Here is a 12,537-nt window from a genome sequence, read left to right on the forward strand (position 1 = left end):
CATTGACTTACATTGTCAATGTAAGCACTTTGAAAATGCTTACAGTTGAAAAATAGAAAAATGAGAAGATGGCAGTGTTGCTTTGGATATGACATAAACATGCTGGTTTTTTGAACTGGTACTCTGTACTTAAAAATATTTATCTAAGTGACATTGAGAACGTTATACCCTCTCATATACTGTATGTTGTCGATGTTTCAGAATGAACACAAGGTGACACAAAAAGCAGTAAAACTCCTTGAGGACTTATTAACCCCTTCATTAGGTGTTATTCTAACTTGCATGTTCTTTCTGTAGATGTGTGATTTTTTTTCTGGGTACTCAGGCTTTCTCCCACAGTCCAGTAAAATTCCTTGTTAGGTTTACTGGTTTGTCAGATTTTTCCTTAAGAATTATTATGTGTGTGCGCATGTTTGTGTGTTTGTGTATTCGTGTGCATGGTTGTTTGTTTTGTGACAAACTGGGGACCTGTGCAACGTATGCTTGCAGCCTGTCTCTCACCAAATGACATAGATGAAAGTTAAATCTGAGAAGTTTGGCTTTTTGTTACTGACCCGTCTTGTTTACTGTGATCTGTCCACTTGCTTTACTGGGGGCCAAAATATCATTGTAAAGGCTGGTGTTAAGGTAAGATCAAAATTTTTATTTCTTCTCATTTTAGAGAAGAAATAAAAATTCTTCTCATTTTAATTGTTACATGTGTCCTAAATATTAGATTTTTCATCCCACAGTTGGTTTTGCTGCACCTCTGGTTGGTGGTGTAATATGTTACTGTGTTAAAAGACGCAGCCGAAGGCCAAACCAGCAGCAAAACAGGTACCGAACTATAAGATCATTTTAATGTGATGGCCAGATGTGACATCCATCCATCCATCCATTTACTGTTCACCCTTGTCCCTAATGGGGTCGGGAGGGTTGCTGGTGCCCATCTCCAGCTACGTTCCGGGCGAGAGGCGGGGTACACCCTGGACAGGTCGCCAGTCTGTCGCAGGGCAACACAGAGACATACAGGACAAACAACCATTCACACACAACACACACCCCTAGGGAGAATTTAGATATACCAATTAACCTAACAGTCATGTTTTTGGACTGTGGGAGGAAGCCGGAGTACCCGGAGAGAACCCACGCATGCACAGGGAGAACATGCAAACTCCATGCAGAAAGACCCCGGCCGGGAATCGAACCCAGGACCTTCTTGCTGCAAGGCAACAGTGCTACCAACTGCGCCACTGTGCAGCCCCAGATGTGACATATTGATGCTAATTCAAATTCATTTCAGCGACCCTGAAGAGATGAGCAGTGATCCAAAACTTCTAGATGCACAACTGTGAGGTTAGTGAAAAATGTTAATTGTCACACCAATTTATTACATTGATGTGGATTTTATTTTTTAAAGTTCACATTTTAAATCTTCAGGGACGCTGAAGTTGCTTTTCAAGTGGATGATGACACCATACCTCAACGTGGACGTGGGGATTAATTAAATTCACTTTAGCTAGTACAGTACAGCACTTTGAGCTGCTTTTAAAGACATAATTATCATAGGAAAGGAATTTTTTTAAAGATATGAATAAAATTATGCATCTCATTATTCTAGGTTTTTGGAAATATAAATACAGTAATCTTGGCAATCCTAACTGAACTAAAACAGGGACATTTTGCTGTGACAATGAGATCAAAATAATGGTGATGTGTCTTTATTTTACAATATATGTGAGCTGCAAGTACTGGGCAACATAAACCTATACTTACTGTTAGACTGTTAAAACAAATCCCAAGAAGATTTTTTTTTAATCTCACCTAAATGTGAAGTCCTGCCAGGGCATCATACCAAAATTAGGCTCATGAAATTCTGTTACGATTTAATTTTATAATTCGGGTTCAGGCCTGGAGGTGGAGTTATTGAGTCGTTGTGTTTCTTCTCCGTGGTGCACTGAGGAAAAAAGCTGGAGGAAAAAAAAGAGGCAGGAACAGACAGAGTCACACACAGGCTGTCTAACTACGGCAGCACAGTACGGCGGATCTGCTGTGGAGGGAAGTACAGCAAACAGTACATGATACGGAACCGCATTCATTTATCTGCTGGAGATCCTCCGCTTGAAGAAGAAGAAAAAGAAACAAGGCTCTGTGAGGACCGCAGCAGCCTCCCTGGGAAATATTTCCACGGGATTAACGAGAAGAAGACAATTTCTGCTCGGTTCATCAGGGAAAGCCGCTGGAGGTACGATGTCTGTACTTGTTCACCCGCAAAGTTTAGTGCAACTTCGTAGAAACAGCGGCGACTGGGGAGACAGTAGGGACCGTGACGTGTCGTATCTCAGGTGCTGTGGCGACAGGTGAAAAACTGCAGGTGTGATTAAACGGAGACGTCAGATTCTGCCCCGATACAAGGTGTTCTCGACCTAATGTGGACACAGGTCCTCGATGAGAGAAGCCAGATTGTTTTCAGGTTTTGGATTGTAGGTTGGATTTCACTACAATCTGTCACTTATGAATTATAATCCATATTAGTTTTCCCTGCTTATTAGTGAAATACGTTTTTTTTGTTGTTGTTGTTGTCAGCTTCTCAGACTTGCTTAGAAACAATCGGATGGACAATGACGCGAGCCTTAAATTGTGCAACTTGTGTTTTGTAATGAATTCTTCAGAATGTGGAATATTTATAGTTTCATGCCAATGAGTTTCAGTTGATCAATTTCTCGGGAACTGAATGCAGCCTTCTTTTAAATCCTTTCGTCGCAGAGTGTGTGTGCGTGTGTTTTTTTCTTCTTCTTCTTCTATGCATCTCTTCCCATTATCACAGCTCTTTACGTTAACGTGATACATTTCTGTGCTGGTGACTGGATCCTGGGCTCTTCACATTTCCCTCTTAAGCCCCTCTGAGAGAGTCACCAGGCTGTGACAGATATAAAACAGCCCTGCTTGACCAAAGATACAGCAGGTTATGCTCTGAAGACAGATTGATCCCTTCCAGGGGCTTGGTTTGTTTTTGTTTCACGTTGTTAACGCAATTCTTGGTTGTAGTTTGCAGAATTGCTTGCTGTATCTCACCTTTTAATAATAATAAAAAAGAAATATAGCAATCATAAAGATTTTTCCACAATTATAAAATGTTACTAGCTTTTGCTGCATTCATCTCAGACGCCTTTATTAACAAGTATAATGAACGGGCCCTTAGGCTTTGCTGAATTTAAAATACATTGTGGAGTTATCTTTGTGTACTTTATTGACTTTTCTTGAGTTTATCTAATGCTTATGCATATCTGGACAGTATCCATCTTTTTCAGATAGTATTTGCACTGCAAGGATCTAAACTAGTGAATACAATATAGTAAAAACATAGAACATCCACTGAAGCGTTTGACGTACTCGGGGTTGTAAAATACAAATCAGATCATCCCAAACCAGCCTGTATAAGTCGGGTGCTGCAGGTATATGCATCTGTGTTTATCTTTATGAAACTCCTTTATCATCCTCATTTGACTGAGAGGCTTTATGCCCACAATGTTTGAAAGGGAAAACATGCAAATTTCCCTCAGGTCTTGAGGTGTAACACGCTTTGCTGGATGTTGGTAAAATGCTGTTTCTTTTTGAAATTGTATGCCATAAATGAATGCAGCAAGGAAATGATACTTGGTTTTCCATTTATAGAAAAATAGTTTAGTTTGGATCTGTTTGATCCATCATCAAAGATAGAAAGAGTATGGTACAACTAATCTACCAAGGTTTTTTTTACCTAAGCTAATGGGTCAGACAAAAAAAAGCATTAATCAGAACAGCAGCAGAGGCTCATGGTATCTCTGAAGGAGCTGCAGAGAATATCAGCTCAGTTGGGAAGGAAAAATCAACCTTGCACATCATCCTTAATGCACCATTCCAGCTATGCAACATAGTGGTGGTAGCATCATATTGTGGGGATGCTTGTGCTGTTCAGAGACCCTCTTTGTCCAATCTGACTTAGGCTGAAACATTTCGCAAAGAAGTCTGGGTTTCTAAATGTGCTAAGCTATTGGAGACCCGCAGCTGCAACTGTAGTAAAAAGGGTTTACAAATGATTGACTCAAAGGGGAGCTGCATAAAAATGCACAGTACACTTTGTACACGTATCATTTTCATGTAGGGTTGGGTTCTTTCTTAAAATTATAATAAAGTACAGTGACGTTTGAGTTTATATGGTGATAAAGGGGTTTGCATGTTGCAGTGAACATATGTGTGCAGTTAGAGCGCTTTCCTACATAATTAGCAGTTGAGAGGCCATATTTGTTAGATGAACATAAGATCCTTTCTGTTCTTCAGCTTTTCCTTTCATGTATAAGGCTTGGGCTACTAATGAACACTTTCAATTAAACTTTTTTAGAAAACGTCAGAAAGCCCCGTTGTGGAGCTTCACGTTCACAGGTGTAACAATTAACTTCTGCCGATCCTTTCAGAGTAGTCTTATGATTTCTGGGTCAAAGAGCACTTGGTACATATCATAAGGTACCATGGGAACTCGGTGGTGATACAGCAAAAATAACAACAATATGAGATTTATTAAAGTGGTTACATAACTCACCAACATTCCTTCTGCCATTCCTGATGACAGCTTGACTAACACCGTACTGTTTGGACACACATACATGCAGTAGTGTCTCGTCACATTCATCATTATCGGATAAAAATGCCTCTCGGTCCTCCCAGAGGGAAATTCCTCTGAGAATTTCCTGATGTTTGCGTGCAGTCCAGCTAAAACTGAGGTCCTATAGCTGCTGTCAGAACATCTCTCTTAGAGCCAGGGATAATGCGCTCTACAAGCTGAAAACAAGGCAGGACTTTCTGCTACACTCAACATGAATTTAAATGAATTTATTTCCACTTGAATTCAGAACATAACAGCAAACAATTCTGCCAGGCCCTTGCAGAGATCATCTTTGTGCAGGTCTGTTAAAGGCTATCAAAATGTGCATTCCTGCTTTTAATAAGCAGGACGTCTCAGCTGCTGGATCACACGGCTGGTGTTTATTAACTAAAGAATTGTTGCTCAGGATATTTTATGAGACTGACATGCAAATAGAGCAGCCTCCATGGTTGACAAATCACTTGTAAATATGCTGCATTTATGTCCTGTGAGCTAAAACCATCCCTCTCGGATGTAATAGCTGTTATTATAATTGTTACCACCTACAACGTTTGGGTTATTAATTGCTAAAAACCTTAGAGGACAATCAAATTTATGATCAAGTTGACCCACTTCCTGTAGAGACCTGATAGCCTTTTGACGATCCACCTTTTTGCAGCATACGGGTGAGCAGTGTACAGTATGAACTAATGAACTGTTCTCTCACTCTCTTTTTATTTTTTCTCTCTCTCCCTCTCTCTCTCTCTCTCTCTCTCTCTGTGTGTGTGTTATCTGTTTTATTGTCCTCACTCGTTGGCCAGCCTCCACTCATGTCAGCACATACCTCATACGGATCTGACTGCCATTAGCACTCAGTCAGGAGTCACAGCTCTGTAATCAAGTCACTTTTTGTTGTAGGGGCTATTAGAAATGTTCTGGGGTTTGGTTTCCTCCTTGGGAATTCACACAAGCTTTATCCAAGTTATAGACAGAACCAAAACTAGCATGGATAATATGCAGGTTCTTCTTTATCTCTGTATTTATTGTAACTTAGCATATGTAAACAATAAACATTTTTAAAAATAGAAAATTCAGAATAAACATGCATTGTCGATCATCCTTTCACTCTTTCTATTCATCTCTCTTGAAAGGGAAAGACGTCAAGTCAATAATTAAGAGTCAGTCGTTTCACTTCTCATAATAATTAATATAACAGTGGGCAGCACCGCTAACTGAAAAAGGTCTCTGAGTTCACCTTCAAAATGCTTTGGATAAATCTTATCTTGGGCGCTCTAAAATGAGCACCAGCTCCCATAATTACGACTTTATTGAATAACTTCCACATAGCCATCCCTCACTACCTCTGAGTAGTGTTTGAGGAATTAAAGTTTATTCATCAGAGGTTGCACTTAAGGCTCTGTGGGACCAGAGTGGTCTACCCTCCAATTATCCACTTCTCTATACAGCTACATGAGTCTATTTCATTCATAAAAGCGCACAATGTTTGATAAACTTTGATGCAGAAAATTACCAGACTTTGGGACTAAAACAAATTGTGCAAAATAGGGATAAGCCGGTATGTAGATATATCAACCAAAAATGACATTTGTTGTGCTATTTTTACAGTTTAAAGTTATTTTATTTAAATGCTAGAGAAAGTGCCTGAGTGAATGAAGTTTTCTCTAACTGCATGAGACAAGGTCTTGGTCAAGTAGTTGAAACAATTGACAAAGCTTTTAATTAATATTTTTTCTTCATACTATTAATGTTAATAATAATAATGCAATTAGATTACTTAATGTAGAATAATTTTTTAAGCATTTGTAAAAGACTGGCTTAGAAATATGCTGCAAACACGATAAGCCTGACATAAATCTGTCCAGTTTTCATGCCCATGTGATAGTATTTAAAACCAAAATGAAGTGTGTGTGCTCCAGATTTGTTGGACCTTGCAGATTTTTTGAACTTCACAAATCAAAGACCAAAACTCCCCAAAAATATTTTGTTGCTAAAAAATGTAGTGACCAGCAGTCACATTCCTTTATGTAGTTTTTATCATCTTTAGCCATCAATTTAATAAATGGTCTAACTTTTTCATTTTCTCATAGTTACCAATTTGTACCTTAATTTCACGGACTCATTACTATTTCTTAGCCACAAGCAAAGTATTTTATAGCCATATATTTAAACCATTGTGGATCAGGTATTTTGTTGTATTTTTATGACTAATTTTAGTTTTTATGACTTATAAGGATAATAATTTTTAAAAGCTTTTTGTAATACACCATATCTCCACATACCTGGTTCTGATCCCTGTTCAGAAGGGTTAACCAATTAACCCTTCTGAACATTTCTGTCTTTTATTAGATTATGATTTCATTTCAGGGTGACCCCTGCTGATAGATATTATTTATTCTATTCACGTAAACACATTACATTAGTCTACAAGCAGAATATAAAGATTTAAATTGTCTGATGTCAGAAGGGTGTGAAACACACCGCTGGCAGCTATGAATTGATACCCAGCGAGCCAGAAACGCCCACTGGCAGATAGCTCTTTTATAACGTCAAACAAGTTGGGTACAAAACGACCAGAACTTCAAAGGTGTGAAATGACGCCGGGGCGAAAAGATCAGAACTACTCCAAATTTCTCACATGCATACAAACAGAAAGCTGAATCTTTTGAAGACTGTCCACAAACATCCGTGTGCAGTCCGGGATCTGTTTAAAATCCTCATTATTCACTTCAAAGCTATCCGTTCGATCTTAATGACCTCTGCTTGCCTGCTCTGGCCAATCGACTCATGGGCACCAGCTTTGAAAGGGCGAGGGAGCATTGTCCGAGGGGGCCTGCAGGGACGTTTAGCTGGTAATTGTCCCGTACTGAATCCCGGTCGGTTGGTTGAAGGCTGCTAGCTAAGCATTAAGCTGGGAGCCTCACAGGAATGTATATCATTCAGATATTTGTTGTTGTTGTTTTAGTCCTCCGTAGTACCCTTTCTCGTCCTTCTTCCCTCCCACTTCCCTTATAATGACGAAGTCTGCAGAGGCCCGCTCAGGGAGTCAGAGTGAGAAAGTGGGAAGGAAAGATCACAAGATGAAAGGGAGAGCTGAGTGAAGACAACTGGGGGGAAAAAACGAGCGAGACAAGAGGAAGAGTTCTCGTCTTTATCTACTGCAGCTTGTGTCTCCTTTCTTGATGAAATGATTAACCTTCTCTTAGCATCATTGGGCCATTTCTGTTTACTGTAATACTTCTAGATAATAAAACTTTCTATCTCCCTCGAGGATTTACTGAGGGAGAGTGGACCTTTGGACCCTGAAAGGGCCTGGCTGAGCTGGGAAACCCTGTCTCTCATTGTATTTGTGCTGTTTGTTTTCCCTGGACGATGACGTTAGGACACGAGGCTCTGCTGGATGCCTGGTGATGGATATAGCTGCTGTCTGAGGGGGGAAAAAAAGCCTGCTTTAATAGGTCGTCATCTCGGAGAGTGGAGTGTTGTTCTCTATCACGCTCATTGGAGCTCCTTTTGTTTGCTTCTGTATCTTTAGGGAACATTGTCTTACTTCTTTTCTCTATATATTCCTGCCCCTGTGTTTCACTCAACGCTCCCTCCCACTCTGTTCCCTCGAATGAATCATGTGACTCTCTCCGGACACGGAGGGTGACCTCCTCCTTGCTGCTTCCCATACAAAGAGGGACTCGAGTGAAAGTGATGAATGATGATCTGATTTTCAAAAACACAAGCTAGAGTCGCTGGGCATGCAAAATAAAATGAACACAATACTTCTTTAGTTGTTTAATTGTGTTATAACTACAGTTTTTCTTTTCTCTTATGTAAGAATAACATTGTTAATATGTTACCCAGTTTAGTGAGTGTTGCATTAATCATAAGAAAAGGAATGACTGAATTTTTACACACCTTTTGTGTCGCATTTCCTCGTTGTCATCGTCTTCCTCCCTTATGTTTACCACTCCCACCTTCTTGTTAGGCCCCTTTTTGTGTGGTCTTGTCATATTTAAAAGGTCAAATCCCTCTCCCCTCCATGACACACACACACACCCATCCCCACACACACACCCCCACAGTCTGAGTACCTTCAGTTAGCCTGGTCATTGCCACAAGAGCCTAAAAAATAAGTGCAAAGTTTGGTGCTGATGGGATTAAGGGTTGCTGTTTTGTGCTTAGCAAAATGGATGAGCGAGTTTGTTGTAGAAAAACTAGCCTCACCTGTACAAAGTGTTTTGAGTGTGGGCAGATCTTCTTGTCCAACATCAGAGTCTGACCTTGGGGAAAGCTTTCTTAGAGGACGTAAAGCTGTTAATAGCTTCAAAGGTTGGGCCAACATTATATTAAACCCCTATGGATTAAGAATGGCATGTCACTCCAGGTCATGTGCACATGAAGGCAGAGACAAAAATATAAATATTATCATACAGGATTACATAATCTACAGTACATCCACACTGGTTTTCTGGCCACTTCATGAATTTCTTGGTTTCGTTCTTTAGTTTAGTAAGACATCCTAAAGAAGCATAAACCTCAGGGATCCATTCAGGCAACTCCTCCAGCAGCAAGCTGACAGTGTTGGTTACCCAAGAGATTTTTCCTTATTTTCCTCACTGTACGATGAGGTAATATCCCAGGCTTTTTAAAATTTGGCTAAATTAACAAGCTCCGCCACTTAACTTCAGTTCTGTTTGCAACTCTGTCTGATAAGCTATCCTCACCCTCTGTTGGTGCTGCCTCAGAATTTTAATCACATTCACACACATACACACACAGACTTCTTCCAAGATCTGCAGTGCTGCATAGTGCCTGCTGTTAGTGGGCAGACCGTACCCTGAAGCTGCGTCACAGCCTGTCCGTCAGAAAGGGGATGAAAACAAACGATCCTCCTAATGTAGTAAAACATGAAACAGATCAGTTTCATATGCTGAAGGAGGAAGGGAGGAGGCGTGTGTTGAGGAGTGGATTTGATAGGTTTCTATTGAAACAGAAAACACACATTCATGGTTTGCAAACTCTGTATGGGGTTGTTATTCTTTTGCATCTTATCTTGGATTAGTCCTAACTGAACAACTCTGTCAGTCTTTAGAACATGAATCAGAATCTGCCTCCTTAAGAAAGTTTCTGTGGGTGCTGGATGAAGTTAACTCCCCACACTCAAAATCCATCAAGATATCATAATACATTTTGCAAATACTTCACATTCTTGGCCTGATTAATCAAAGTGTGTGACCAAACACACACTCCAAGTATGCCATTTTACCACACAAAATGATTTCTGTCTAAATAATTTTTTCGTTTTGCTGTGATACAAATCCAATCCATTAGATTTCTAGCATTTACCAATGCTGCAGCAGCCAACACAGTCTTTCTTTCACAGTCAATTTCATTGTAATGGTGATTTGTATAAAGATAAATGGTGAAAACCCAGATATATTGGATCACCAAAATGTTCCCAGCTTATTGCAGTTTTTAAAGGTCTGCATGAAAAAAGAGACCATGATTAAAAACATGACTGCTTGTCTTACTGGCATGCAGGTGACAGTAGGACAGAAAGTTGACTTCAGTCAGAGATAATGATGCCTTCATTGGGATCTTCTGCCTGTACTTTGTCCTGGATCAGGACATCCCAAAGTAAAAAAAAACCTTTTCTTCTTTTCCTGTTCGTCAAATTAATAAAAGTTTATAAATGTCTCCAAAATCAACATGCTTTCCTGGTGACAGACGCGTGCTTGGATTCATAAACTGGGATTATTCTGTGATCCTTTCCATTTTCTGTTGGATTAAAAACTCATACCTCTAAATATGTACATTCTGTTTTTTATGGCTTTGAAAGAAAAATAGTAAGCTTGTCAGGAAAATATTAGACTGAAAATCTGAAAATGTAAATTGCAGATATAGGCTTGATCATTTCATCTTCATACATAATTGTATTGCTCATAGTCTGAAGAGACTATTCTTGTTCGTATATTTAAAACAAAACAGAAATGAATTAAATCAGGAGTTAATGTTGGTGTTTCTCTGTCTGGTATTTCAGACGGGAAGTTGACCAATCCACTTCCCCTCAGGATGAGCTAAAATGACAGCATGCGTCTTCTTGGTTTTTCTCCACTGAAATCCTTTTCTCTAACGTTATGGTAAGAGATTGTGGGGGTCACGGCAGCCAGGCGGCCTGATCCTTAGTGCTCTGCCTTGCTGTCTCAATATTGATTCATCATTTTGTTTACAGTCTGCTTGAGTAAGCCGATATTACTGTTTCTAGGGAGTGAAACAAAGCAGAGGGAAAAAAAGCCTTTGGGTTTGTTTGTATCCTGATGTCTACAGGAACCTCTGTGATTGAATATGTCTCAGCTCAAATGTCGCTGTCAGGGATGATTAATTTAATAATAATTGGACTTTATTTGGTTTGCATCGTTGGCAGACAGCTCTTGTCTCCTATCTGCATCAGATTTCTGTCTCCCAGATTGCCTGGCTACGGCGCTGCTGTTTGACTTCCACTGGGGCCGGCCGGCATCCTTGGCAGTACCCTTGAAACCATGGAGGAGATATGCCATGAGAACGAGTGTTTGATCTGCACTCAAGTGGGCCTGTTTGCAGGGGGAAAGAATTTTGGACAAGGGGGTGGGATAAGTTATAGTGGAGCTGTTTATGAGCAGAGTCGTCCACAGTGTGGAATGAGCCTGTCGGTTCTTATGGGACCTGATTAGAAGAAAACACACACAAAACAATTTAAAAGTGCAAAAGAAAAGTGAGTCAAATGTCAAGTATACATAGACTAGGTTATTAAAACACGGACACGTGAAGGTAAATTGTGTTTCCACAAACAATTTCCACCTTGTACAACACAATTCTGCTTCGTCCAAGCAGAGTTTGATGGTTGCATCTTGCCGTTGGAACATTGTTTTCCTCCTTGTTTCTGCTCCTGACCCGCATTGTGAAGGATTCTTCTTTTGACTGCAGTGTAGGAAATAAACACTTCACCTGGCTATCATAGCTGCGCAAAAGGGAACATTAGTGAATAAACTGTATAATAAGCAGGATTAGATTATAAAACGCATATATGCCAAGCTTTAAACATCACAAAGTGCACTGTTCAACTCCTCTTCTGAAAATGAAAAGAGTACAGCACAGCTGCAAACCTACCCAGATATGGCCATCCACCTGAACTGACAGGCAAGAAGCACATTCATCAGGGAAGTAGCGAAGAGGACCACAGTGACCCTGGGAAATCCACGGCTCAGGTGGGAGAACCTGTTGAATTATGCACTCCATAACTCTGGCCTATATGAACGAATCGCCACTGTTGAAGGAAACCTATATGAAATTCTGGTTGCAGAAGGTTCTCTGGTCAGATGAGACTAAAATTTGACTTGTTTTTATGGCTGCACGTGGAGAGACTAACATTGGCCGTCACCCTGAAAAACCTCATGCCTCAGTGAATTATTTCTTGCTTTAGCATCAGGCTGTAGGAATGCCTTACTTTAGCAGGGACAGGGAAACTGGTTGGAGTGTGAACAAAGATAGAGATGAACACATTCTCTCAATCCCATCCTTCTTTGAAAATTGAACTTCAGCAATTTTCAAAGAAGGGGCAAATATTTCAGTCTGTAGATGTTTACATCTTCTAGCTCTCTCTTGGGGTAGCCCAAAAGACTTGCAGCCGCAGCAGGACTTGAGCAAAGAATTGATGCAAGCGGTCTGAATATAAAGCACAGCACACCTCTGAAATTATTCCTAATAAATGCAGAAAACCATGTATCATTTCTCTTCCACTTCACAGTTGGCCTCTTGCTATTTGATCTATTGTGTAAAATACTTTTAGGTTTTTGTTCGTAACGTGACAAGATGTGGAAAAGTTCAGAGCGAGTGGATACTTTTGCAGGCTACTGCATGCTAATATATTTAAAATTTTTAGACATTCATAA

General features: G+C 40.0%; 1 protein-coding gene across 1 annotated transcript in view; it reads left to right on the forward strand.

Moving 5' to 3' along the window:
- The first annotated feature begins 1,976 nt into the window (after positions 1-1,976).
- pip5k1bb (phosphatidylinositol-4-phosphate 5-kinase, type I, beta b) overlaps positions 1,977-12,537 on the forward strand; it is a 41,815-nt gene continuing 31,254 nt past the window's right edge. Inside the window, exon 1 of the mRNA XM_028033092.1 lies at positions 1,977-2,224. The gene's annotated coding sequence lies outside the window, so the exon portion shown is untranslated. The remainder of the gene's footprint in view (positions 2,225-12,537) is intronic.

This window comes from Xiphophorus couchianus, chromosome 12, assembly GCF_001444195.1.
Source record: "Xiphophorus couchianus chromosome 12, X_couchianus-1.0, whole genome shotgun sequence".
NCBI lineage: Eukaryota > Metazoa > Chordata > Actinopteri > Cyprinodontiformes > Poeciliidae > Xiphophorus > Xiphophorus couchianus.